This window comes from Notamacropus eugenii, chromosome 6 (genome assembly GCF_028372415.1).
Source record: "Notamacropus eugenii isolate mMacEug1 chromosome 6, mMacEug1.pri_v2, whole genome shotgun sequence".
Taxonomy (NCBI): Eukaryota; Metazoa; Chordata; class Mammalia; order Diprotodontia; family Macropodidae; genus Notamacropus; species Notamacropus eugenii.
The window spans coordinates 303,112,286-303,125,471 of NC_092877.1; the positions used below are offsets into that span (position 1 = coordinate 303,112,286).

At 38.4% G+C, this 13,186-nt stretch overlaps 1 protein-coding gene across 3 annotated transcripts in view; it reads right to left on the reverse strand.

Moving 5' to 3' along the window:
* CMKLR2 (chemerin chemokine-like receptor 2) overlaps nucleotides 1-12,739 on the reverse strand; it is a 56,299-nt gene extending 43,560 nt beyond the window's left edge. For 2 of the 3 annotated variants that reach the window (XM_072617364.1, XM_072617365.1), the window contains exon 1: nucleotides 12,460-12,607. The gene's annotated coding sequence lies outside the window, so the exon portion shown is untranslated. Of the gene's footprint in view, nucleotides 1-12,459 lie in introns of all 3 variants that reach the window. The other variant, XM_072617366.1, reaches the window with a different exon arrangement.
* Nucleotides 12,740-13,186: the final 447 nt, after the last annotated feature.

The following is a 13,186-nucleotide window of genomic DNA, read 5'->3' on the forward strand; positions in this document are numbered from 1 at the left end:
TCAAAAATAGATAATAGAGAGTAATAGTTAAGAGACAGCCTACCCTTGATGTTCTGAAGTCATCAGTTCCAGAGGAAAATCCATTTCAGAGTTCTGAATGTAATGATGTCATTGCTAAGCAGGTGATTTTTTGCCAGGTTGAAGAGAATGGGAGAGGAGCCACAGGACTAGAAAGAGTAAATGTCCTGATTTTCAAAAATAAAAAATGAAAACAGTGGAGTCTGTAAACTATATAGGTCAGTGAACTTGGCCTTGATTACTGGCAAAATTCTGGAATGTATTTTTAAAGGGATGATTACTGAATGGCCAAAGGAGCAAGTAGTGATCATGAAGAGCCAGGAATGACTTCATTTGGAATAGGTCATGGCAGACTAACCTCAGTACCATAGACAGAATGTGGCCGAACACAGTGAAGAGAGGGGGGATACATAATTGTCCAACTATGGGGATTTGGACCTAGTTTCATGGCCAAACCCAAAAGGTAGTCATTAATAGCTTGATATCAGACAATTCCAAAGGACTCATGATGAACTAAGAGAAAGAACTAATGGAGTCTGAATGCAAATTGATGCATACCATTTTTCATTTTCTTTCTTTTTGTGTGTGTCTGTTTCTTCTTTCACAGAATGACTAATATGGAAACGTTTCACATGATTGCACATGTATAACTTATATCAAATTATTTACCATCTCAGGGAGGGGGGAGTAGAGAGAGGAAGGGAGAGAATTTGGAAATCAAAATTTAAAAAAATGAATGTTAAAATATTTAAAGTTATTTTGCATATAATTTGGAAAAAATAAAATATTATTTAAAAATTAATAGCTTGATACCAATATGGAAGGAAGTACCCAGACACCTATGGTTGCCCCTATATCATTTAATATAAGATGTCATTCTTGTTCAATTTGCAAATGACACAAAGTCAAGAGGGATAGTGGACATCCTATATGACAGTCAGGATACAAAGATATTCCAAAAGGTTAGAGTAGTAGACCAGATCTAAAAAGATGACATTTAACAAATGCTAACGTAAAGTCCCACATAAGTGCTGTTGTTGTTTTGTAAGTATATTTTATAAGCTTAATGCTGGGAGGCACTGCTAGACAGGGATTACCTAATAAAGATCTGTATTTCTTAAGGGAATAGAAGCAAAGCAAGCTTTTTATAAGTATTTTATTATGCACGCCCTGTCACATCTCTGATGTCATGGTCTTCTTCAAAAATGGACAAACACAGCAATAACTGTTCCAGACACTGTGGTAAATGCTTTATGAATACTATCTCTTAAGAGGACTACAATCTCAATATGAGCCAACAGGGTGAGCTAATATAATTTTGGGGGATAGCCCGGCTTGATGATCTTTGTTAGTACAGCATCCAACTGGGAATTCCCTCTGCTGATAACAAGATCCATAACTCATCAGTAGCATCTTTTATTTTTTCCCCTAAAGAGTCTCGCTAAGATATGGTGACCAGTCCTCTACTCCAAAGAGACCAAAGAAAGAAGAAAAGGATCCACATGAACAAACAAAGAAAGTCTTTTTGTAGTGGCAAAAAATGGAAACTGAGGGGATGTCTATCAATTCGAAAAGGGCCGAACAAATTATACTATATAAATTTAATGGAATACTTTTTGCTGTAAGGAATGATAAAAAGGATAATTTCAGAGAAACCTGGGAAGACCTGCATGAATGGACACAGAGTAAAGTGAGCAGAACCAGGCGAACAATTTATATAGTAACAATATTATAAAGACAAACCACTTTGAAACATCTAAGGATTCTGACCGTTGCAATTGCCAATTATGATTCCAGGGAACCAGTGACAGAGCACCCACCTCTTAGCCGGGTAGGTGTGGATTCATGGTGCAGAGGCAGACATGCATTTTTGAAAAAGGCCAACGCAGAAATTTGTTTTGCTTCTCTATTATTATCGATTACAAAGACTTCTTTTTTCTTTTTTTTTTCCCAATGGAGTGAGGAGAGATGGGAGGGAGTGAAAATAAGTTTTCTGTTAATCAAATATACTTTTTTAATAAAAAAAAAAAGAGCATTGCTAGGGTACTGAGAAGTTAATGCCCATGGACACATAGTATATACCAGAGTCGGAATTGAATCCCAGGTATTTTAACAAAGGCCTGATTTAGGTTAGTCTCCAGGTAGCTTAGGCCTGATAGTGGTGAATTTGAAGAAAAAAAAAAAAAAGAGAGACACTTCTGGGGGTAAAATAGGAACTACAATTATCTTGTGATGTCTTAATGTACTTACTAACAGTGTAAAAATTCCCCCAACTACTGACTGGCCTAATATTAGAAAGTCCCCAATTACTATGCAAGGACAGAGTAAAAGGGGATCTCTTATCCACTGTTTTTAATTATTACTTACTGTCCTTGGATAAAAGAGCTGCTTTCACAATTGTAAAAGTATTTGGTCTTTGTCCCTTGTCTGCCCTTTAACAAGGAATGTTTTCTTATTCTTATTCTTCTTATTCTTATTATATGCTTATAAATCTTGCCACTTGCATTTCAAATACTCTCCTTTTCTACCTTGTCTGGTTCCCCTTTCTTGTCACCCATCGTTCTCCTATGAAATGCTTTAGTTTTCCATTCCAAGTTGCCACTGAATGCTGCTGATTGGCTGTGCATTCCAAGCTTGCCTGAAAGGTTGTAAAAATCAAATCCAGAAATCTGAATTTGTTACCAGCAAGAGCAGATCCCTTAAGATGTTAACAAATCTCTTTATTTTCAGTCTGTCTTCCTGTTTCTGATCCATGGCCATCATACCCTTGCTGATGGATATGTCTCTCCCAAGACGATGAACTCTGCTACACAATATAGGTTAGCAAAAAATTTACTTAGCCATAGCATAGAAGGGATATACCACAATAATACAACACTTAGCTTGGGTACACGAGGCCCATCCGGTCTCCATATGGACAAGAATCTGGTCAGTAGGGAAGGGTGTGGTCATTTGTGTAACTTGGGAATATCTGCCAAATGTATCAGACCCTTACTTCCTGTTGGCAGGCTTCTAATATACTCTTGGGTGACCAAGAAGCCAGGTAAATTGCTGAGCCTTATTCCCCTGACCCAATCTAGGGATAGCTTTAATACAGTTTAAAGAGAAACCCTCCAGTATCTTTGCCAAGAAAACCTTAAATGGGTTCACAGAGAGTTGGACATGACTGAAACGACTGAAATAACAACAGTAAGGAGAAACTAGCCTCCTCTGCATGGGGAAGGGTCTTAGGAAAAGTTAAGGGTGAGAGAGGCAGAGAACATTGCTCCTAGCACATCAAGACTTCTCCACTCCAATGTCAGATACTAGTCCTTCATTTTGCTTTTCATGTGATTTTAGGTTACATTAAAAGAGTGCCTGGAGAAGAGATCATAGGTCCACTGTGTTCTGCTCTAGTTGAAAAACATCTGTAATATTATATTCATTTTCTGGACATCCCATTTCAGGAGGATAAGCAATTTCTGAAAGAAGCCAATCAAGAGGGTAGAGTGTACTGGAACCTATGTCACTTGTGAATCAGTTGGTTGAAGGAACTAAAGATATTCAATCTGGAGAAGAGAAGTCTTGAAGGTTACACGACAGGTGTCTTCAAGTATTTTGTCACGTGGAAAGGAGATTAGACATGTTCTGCCCAGCTCCAGAGGAAAGGACTAGAAAAGACGGGTGGAAACTGCAAGAAACAGCTTTAATGATACTGTTTTGGAAAAAAATAAATTCCTAACAATTACAGCTGTTAAGGTGTATTGGGGAGTGTTTCAAAGGTTTTCATGTGAATCATGGGTTGAATTCACAAACTCTGAAGTCTTTTTCAATTGTGAGATTCTGTGATTCCCCGGCCAAAGGCTAGTCAAAAACACAACACTATAGGTTGTTGTCAGTGAAGCAAATAGCCGAAAAGACAAGGCTGAGGACCCCAACAGCATTCAAAGCAGAGGGCTGCTGAATCAGATAGGTGCATCAGAGATGCACCAGGGAAGGAGAAGAGTAAGATGGTGAGCTGGGTGGAAGTCTGTGGGCTGTGGCAGAAACTTCTGCCTAGACCTAAAAAGAGATTTATGAAAGAGGATGCCATATTGAGATGGAACAAGTGAGGGATCTGCAACGATAATATATCCAAGGGGTAATTTGGTTTTGCTTAGTAGTAGAAGCATGCCTCTGAGGATCCGGGAGGTCCATGCCTTCCCATTTTGCTTGCCTAAAAGAATTTAAATTGTTTTTACCTGCAACACCATATCATCCTCCAGCTTATACCCAGCTGCCAAATGCATCTTAAAATACCATTTTGCAGAGTTGAACTGGCCTATAGGGCCCCTCCTAGATATCTAACAGGGTATCGCTTGGAAACTTCTGGGGACTCTGAGGATAAAATGACTCAGTATTTGGGCACATAAGAGATGATGAACTTCTTTCTGGCTGCTTCCTGTGCTAGCTGAGTGCCAAAGGGCGTAGGTACTTTGGGGTCATGATACAATCATTGGCTGCTGATCTAAAGGAGCTGATGACTCAGTGGACCTTTTAAAAGGGGAGAATCCTTCCATCTCGATTTCTGTTGATTCTGCTCACCCACAAACCAAGTAAAGTTCTTTGTCTCCAGTCTTTCCAAGAGGGGAGGAGAGCACATTGGCTGTGCTCTTTTCCTCCACCTACAACCTATGGTGTTGTATGTTTTGACTAATACCTTTGGTCAGGGAATCCCACCACTGCTCCCACAGAATTTATTGAGTTGCTCCTGGGCTCTGGGCTGCCTTTTCAACTAGGTTTGAAGGTCACTCTATAAATTTGAGAGTCCTGTAAGTCCCGAGTCCAGAAAGTACAGCAAATTAGCAGAAAAAGATTCCTAATTAGAAAACATGGACACTTACATCGGGATTAGCTTTAGCTTGGTCTTTTATTTATTTATTTTTCCAGCAAACATGTACCCAGAGTTGTTTAGTCCATGCATTGAAAAACAAATTCAATTTGTTACCTGATTTTGAACAGCTGGCAGAAGTTAAGGATTTTTTTTAAAAACAATTTTAAATAAAGTTTTATTGTATTTAAAAATATAAAAAAAACTATTCTTAGCTATCAGGCCATACAGAAATGAATTTGGTTGTCTGGCCATAGTTTGTTGACTGCTAGTTTAGACAGTGTAGAGCAGACATGAAATGCCTAATCAGTATTCACAAATGGCTTTATGCGCTGATAAGGCTTAAGTATCTTCCCAGGGAATTGCAATTGTAGTCATAAGTTAATGAAACCTGTTTTAAGTTGGTTTTCATCTTGGGAATGTTCTGTGTTTATCATCATTCCTTTTGTGTGAAGAAATAAATACCCATCCCTTACATCTGCTGCACGTTGAGTACCTTTTTAATTCCTTCTCTTGGGGCAACCAAATTACATGTTCATTTCCAAAGCTATAAAATTTAGAAAGTAAACTAAATTGTATTCCTCATACCAAATTTCTTTACCAAAGTAAAAGATCAATATCTAAAAAGCATAGGAATCATGACAAGAATCTCAAGATTAATGTGAAATTGGATGAGAGCAGGACAATATTATGAGTTTTAATCAACAACGTTACAATGCTCTTTGTTTTGTACTTAGTCATTGCAAGCTCAATAATGCACTTTAAAAATCGCTTAAAATTAGCCACACTTAAGAGTGCTTTATACAAAGATGCTTTGGTAGAAATGCTCTATTTTTTATCAGTCCAGATCTTCCCTTATTTTTGGCCTTTGCAAAGAGTCTTCAAGTCTGGCTGTGGCCTTTAGCTTTTCTGCCCATCCCTGGTAACTTTGTTATTTTCAAAAAATTTTCACACAGACCAACATAAATGTAGAATTTTAGAGTTGAAATGGACCACAGAGATTATCCAATTTAGTTCCTTTGTTTTATAGAGATAGGAACCAGACCTGTGATTTCACTGGTATGGGAACTCCCAGGGGAGGAAACTCCCTCCACCAGTGAAGGTCAGCATCTTCTCTATATTTTACAGCATTAGAGAGCTTCCCAAAGCAGAGGTATCAAACACTACACTGTGGCCCACAACACTTCCAGGTTTAGGCTGAATCAGATTAAAATATAATTTGAAATAATTAAATAAATGAAAATACAATAGAACATGGATAATGTTTAATATGTGATTTTCTAAATCAATATGCAGTTTCAGAAATACTTATATATGGCTTAGGGATCTTTATGTACTGTTTAGTGACCCTCGTCTCAATCTGAGGGCATGTAGGTGGCATAGTGAATAGAATGCCAGGCCTGGAGTCAGGAAGGCCTGAGTTCAAATCTGGCCTCAGACACTTACTAGCTATATGACTCTGGACAAGTGACTTAGCCCTGTTCATCTCAGTTTCCTCATCTATAAAATGAGCTGGAGAAGGAAATGGCAAAGCACTGCACTATCTTGCCAAGAAAACCCCAAATGGGTTCAAAAAGAGTCAGACACACTGAAATGACTCAACAATAACAACACAAATTTCTGAGTTTGTTACTGGCCTAGAACCTTGAGAAGCTCAGTGACAGCTAGTATGTCAGAGGTGGGACACACCTTAGTCAAGTGGCAAAATATAGGCTAGAATTCAGGTCACACAGCCACTAATTCAGTGCTTTCTCCTCTATGCCATGTCATATTGGGAGTTCTGTTTTGGTGGTAAGAACGATGCCAATGATGCCACATTGTAACACCAAATGACAAGTTGTGAGAGTGCACTGAAATTTTTCAGTAAGTATTCACTACCAAATGAGATAATATAGGTCGGGTGCTTTGTAAACCTTAAAATGCTTCACATTAATGTTATCAATGATGATGACCTGCTACATGCTGGGCCCCATACTAACTGCCTTCAAGGAGCTTGCCATGTTTTGGAGGGGTGGGAGGGGGCAGGACATCTACACAGAGAAATAACTACAAAGTAAATTCAAAGAGGTGGGCAGCATAACAAGAGAGAGGGCCAGGAAAGGCTTCATGCAGGGGAGAACTAAGGTAAGCCTTAAAATGAGTTAAGGATTCCAAGAGTCAGAGGTGAGAAAGACGATCCTCCCACAAAAAGGGCAAGGGGAGGAGGCAAAGACGTGCAGGCAGGAGATGGAGTATCATGCAGAGGGAAAAGCAAACAAGACCAGTTTGGCTGGAAGGTAGAGCGTGGAGGGGAAGTAATGCGAAATCTGTCTAGACAGATAGGTTGGAGTGAAGCTGAAAAGAGCTTTCAAATGGCAAACAAAAGAGTTTATATTTTATCCTAAGAACCACTGAAGCTTCATGAGTACGGGAGCAACATGACCAGACTTGTGCTTGAAGAACAGCTATTTACCAACCAGCTGTGGGGAGCATGGATTGGGGAGGAAAGAGACTGTGGGCTGGGAGACCAGTCCTGGAGAAAGGGGATGGGGGCTCCACCAGGGTGTTGGCATTTGTGTGGACTGAGACAAGGGAACAGACATAGTCACTGATGTCATTTATTGATTTGATATATAACTTTCATATTATGTATACTCTATCAATATAATTTATTGATCACTGATGTAAGTGATGATTGATGTAATTTATTGATTATATATAACTTACATATGTAATATCAATACAATTTATTGATTATTGATGTAAAACTGACAAGATAGTGACTGGCAAAGTTTGGTGGGAGAGAGTCAAAAGAGCATTGGGGGCACATTTGGAAACAATCCTACCTATTTGTGCTGGAGATTTAAAGCTTTTTAAGGCTTTACTGATGTATATCAGTATATATCCACATATGATATATGTCTGTATGTGATATATTTATGATATATGTCATATGTGTGTATATATATTTTTTCCATATGTGCATACATACATATAAAAAGTCAAGAAAAACTAGGCTGGAGGGAGATAATATCTTTGCTCCCAGGGCTTAGCTTTGTTTCTCTGCCTTTCTCCCTACCCATTGATTGGTATGGGGGAGCGGAAAGGATTTTGGAATTGACAAACTTAGCAACTGCAGAATCCTTGGCAACTTGTTAAGAATAAAGGCCCTATGGGCATGGGAGATGGCTAAGTGCAGTCTTGTCATCAGAGGTTAAAAATGGGAGGCATGATTGAAAGGTGTGTGTACTGTGTGCTCATGTAAGATACGTATATCCACCTGAAGTCTGAATTGTATCTATTTGTCCATCTATATATTATTAGTCTGGGGCAGCTAGGTGGTGCAGCGGATAGAGCACCAGTGCAGGAGTCAGGAGGACCTCAGCTCAAATCTCACCTCAGACACTTGACACTCACTAGCTGTATGACCTCAGGCAAGTCACTTAACCCCAACTGCCTCATCCTGGGTCATCTTCAGTTGTCCTGATGAATATCTGGTCACTGGATTCAGATGGTTCTGGAGGAGAAGTGAGGCTGGTGACCTGCACAGCCCTCCCTCACTCAAAACAAAGTCAAGTGCAAGTCATGTCATTATTTCTCTGATGGCATGATCTTCTTTGGCAACGAAGGATGAACACATACATATTGCTAGTCTAGAGGAATGACTGATTCAAAACAAAAGCTGCTTCCTGGATGCATTTAAGAATCTTAGGGAAAAGGTTGTCCCAAGCTTATACCTGTAGGTTTAACTCTTTCCTACTGTCTCACAGATAACACACAGGAGACACTGAAGGTTCCGGACTCCAGCCTCTAACAGGTTCGCTTTTGATTTAGTCAGACAGGCAGACAGCTTCAGAGGGGTTAATAATCAGCTTTATTCTAGTCTAGTCTTCTCAAAGAGTTGTGGGAGAACCAGCTCCTACAGCATTCCCTATTTACCCTTCTCACAGAGGCCAGCGAGAAGGGGGGACAACTAACCCTATGTCTCGATAGGGTCAATCGAGACAGGCACAGCTTGTGCACACCCCTGAATCCCCTGAAGCTTCAATGGGGGCTGGTTGAGGCACACACAGATACCCCTATGGGTTCCCCATGGTTTTTCTCACTCACTGACCAGTGCCCACCTGCTTTACAGAGTAATAGACAAAGAAGGTATCTTGCCAACAACTAAACTCACAGGTAACTTTAGCAATATCGTCATTCTGTACAACCTGGTAAATATCAATTACATCACCCCTTATCTCACATAGCAGCCTCAGTAGGACTGTCTGTTACTACAATTCTGGGAATTACTATCTAGAATCCTTGGAACTATTCTAGGAGCTTTTATCAAATACCTGGAAACTAGACATTCCCATGGCCATGGATCCCAAAAAACTAAACTAAAAAGATAACAAAATCCTTCTTACATACATCTACCCAAATCCTGGTTACACAGAAAACCACCACAAATAATGGATTGCAAGTAAACCTGTTATTCAAACAAATAACTAACAGAATAACTAACAGAAATCAGAGCAGTTACATATTAGAGCATATAAAAAAATACACAGAGTGAGATACCAAGCTAAAGATCATAATCTCACCCAAGAAGAAAATTCCCCAAATCTCTGGGTTGGGGTGGGAATGGGGAATAGGAGGAAATCAAGGATGTACTGAGGAGGTGGCTTCTTTTACATGTCTGCAACTTCCAAAATCTTTCTTCTCTCTTCATATGTCTAGAGTTGGTCCTAAAACGAGTCTGGCACCTTGTTTCCTTTCTCAAAGATAAATGCCCTCTCCTCTTCCCTAAACCTCTCTCATCAACTCTGTCCTTTACTTATATACACAATTTTGCACAAACAATTCTCTCAACTAAGTTATGCCTAAGCAGTTAGTACACAAAACACAACAGATTTCAGTATGAGTCTGGTTACCCAAGAAATAACCAACCTAAGCTAAGTGAGGTCTACAAAAGAGACACCTTAGCTCTAGGAATTTAAACCCGAGGGTATCAACCAGCTGGGTGAATCTTGCTCTATGTTTTAGGGAGTTTGGCACCTGCTACAAATAATCTTCTGCTGGAAACAGAAGGTCTTGTAGCCAAGATTCTGAAAGGAACAAGATGTCACTTTTTTTTAAAAGTTGGACTAAGCAATCCCAAAGACCATTTCAGTTCCAAACTTATGTGAATTACTTTCTAGCCACAATTTTCCCATCGTGTGCATGTGGTTTTTTTTAAAAACCTACATATAAGAAAAAATTTCATCTTATTAGCTTCAGTCTAACCTGTCAATATTCTTTCAAATGTCTCTTCTCAGATACAATATATTATCTAGTACTTCCAGTTTCATTTCATTTACAAATTTGACAAATATGCCATCTGTTGAATGAAATTGTTGAATGATATAAAGGGCAGGGTGTTGTGGCAATACACTAGAGACTTCAGTCCCTATGGGCATCAATTCATTTGTTAACTCACTTTGGATTCAATCAATCAACCACTTTTAAAGCTAATACACTGTATTGGCATCTGGTTCACATCTTTCCAACTGGTCCATAATGACAGTATGGGGTCATAGATTTGGAGATGTAAGGGACCTCAGGAGTCAATACAGGCCACTCCTTAAGGAAAAACAACTGGAAAGGTTCCCTCCCCCCTCCTATTCGGGACTTCTTTTGGATCCATGGCTAGAGATATTTTTGTTTTTTCCCCCCTAACTTAATATATTTTCACCCCAATTATATGTTATTATTTTTGTTTCTGAGAGCTATTTTTTTAAGCCTTGGTGTATTGCAGAGTCTGCTCTTCTTTTGAGGACCAGAAGGAGCTATAATCAAGGACTTCAACTGAAACTGGACCACACCATATGTCCAACAGACAAGAATAGGGAGCAGGTCTTATTGGAGCAGTATTTTATGCATATATGTATTTATACATGTATATACACATATGATATTATACACCGTATTATATATACATATATACACACAGATACATATACATGCATATATATCATAGTACTCCAATAAGGTCTGTATGTGTGTGTATATGGTATGTATGTGTATATGTATGTATACATATAAACATATGTATGTATATTTTGATAATTGTATTTCAATATAATTGGTTTCCTTTATAATTCTATATAGTTTACATATGTATTTTTTTATCTCTTAGGTATTTAAAAATATGATTCTGATGTAAAGGGTCCCTAGACTACACCATATTGCCAGAGTTCCATGATTAAATAAATGTTACAAAGAGCTGATTTAAAGGGTCATCCAGAAAAAAGTAGAAGTGAATTAGGACTGAAACGTCTACTCAAGTCTAAAGGTTTAATGTCTGAGTGGTTCAATGAACATTAAGTCTAGACTAGAGAAAGTTCCCATTATGTTTTTCCTCATCAGAAGGACCTGAAGGCTGGAACTTTAGCACTAAAAGAGAAAAGCATGCAGAAAGACAGATTTTGATGGGAGGGTGTTGAGATATTTTGTTGTAAAGCCCTGGAAGAGTGACAGGATAGCTTTATTTAGTAAAGAAGGGCAGGTAAGAAAAATGCTTGAAGCTCTCTTAGGAACTAAATAGGCTTGTAGGCTTTCATCTGATTCTGAGAATTTTTAAAAGCCATTTAATGACTTAAAACTATTTTGAACTATTCAGAAGGGAATTATTGCTGAGAGCTAAGACAGGAAAGTGGCAGTTCACTGGATTTTAGAAGAAAAAATAGACCGGTATACTGGTAAAAATATCCTGAAAGAAATTTTGTAACAAGTCTGTGGATTCCTCATTGGGAAAGCAGATCTTCACCTGGAAAGAGTGTGAGAAATTACAGGTGAAATCTTGCTTTATAACCAAGAAGAGGCAACTACTTGCAAATGCCTTGAACACAGTGAGGCCACAGAGGTTTGTAGAGTTTAACTGAATTGGATGTAAAAATGATTTAACTTTCAGCTAACCCCATAAACCAAGATCTTATAATTAACTGTTAGCTCTTCATTAGGAAGAACCTAGACTTGAACTACTCACATCATTTGTATGCATGATTATTTCAGCATGCTATTAATTGTAAGATCTAATAAATCCAGGTACGCCGAAAGAAATATAAGTGAAGTCTTTTTGGAAAACCTCTTCCTTCTAATTGGATTTAGATTCTTGGCTATTTTATCATCTAGTGAAGATGAACAATTGTGCTAAACATTACAACAATAAGCTTTACAAAAGTTATCTGACTATTTCTGGGCTTTCAAGTATTCTAAATCTAAACTTATAGGCTTCTTACTTATGGAAAGGCTGAGAAAATGGCTTGAAGTGTAATTTTTTTCTTCTCCTTGCTGTATTGTTTTCTTTTCTGAAATTTCGGAGTTAATTTCCAGCTGCTGCAAACCCTGTGTGATCTCTTAACACTTTTGACAGAAGACCAAGCGTATGAGTGAGCAGTGATTTTGCAAACAGAGAATTCTTTTTTCTCTTTCTTTCTTTTTAAGTATCATGAGCCCTTTTTTGCCAGCTGTTACCCATTCTAATCCTGTTAGGTAAATAAATCGTCTCCAAAAGTCATTATCAAATCAAATGCAAATGTGTTAACTTATGGAGAAAGCTAACAAGAAAGTACAAGAATGAACCTACTTACCAGTTAATTTTGTGTCAGCAAGAGAGGTTATTGTGATCCTGGGTGTAACCTCTGGAGTCCAGAATGAAAAACAGTGTGGATTTCAGAAGAACAGTAGTGCACAGCTTTCCCAGCCTCCTCACTTGGCTTTTGAAATGACACCGTGGATGAGGAAGGATGCTAGTTCTGCAGCTTTTATACAATTCTCTGGAACTAGCTGTGAATGTGGTTCTTCCCCTCCCCCCTGCTGCTCTCCATAATCATCTATGCTGGGAGACAGGCAGCACGCATATTGCACAATGGAATAATTTTGGTCAGGGTGCCTGTGCATATGAGTAACCTTGGTTTACTTTCTGAAAGGAAATTGACATTGTGGGCTACACAGTGCAGTTTTAAACTAGGGAGAAAGTTTCCCTTTTTAACTTGCATTTCTGGTTTGGGGAAAAGATATGTAGGTATACATACTCATACATTTATGCATATATGTATGGAACCATTGAAAAAAATCACATTACATAAGGAGTAACCAGGTGGCAAAGTGTTTTAGAAAGGCCAGACAGGGCTTTTTCAAATGATCTTTGAAATGAGTTTTATTTATAGTTGCAGATCGCAGGAAATCATTTCTAAGTCAGGTATGTTGTTTTAGGTAGTGATAAAAATATACCTACAGATTTCCCAACCAAGTCTAGGGTTTCCTTGTGTTCCATTAATGAGTAAAGGAAATATTAATTTTGTTAATTATCTGTCT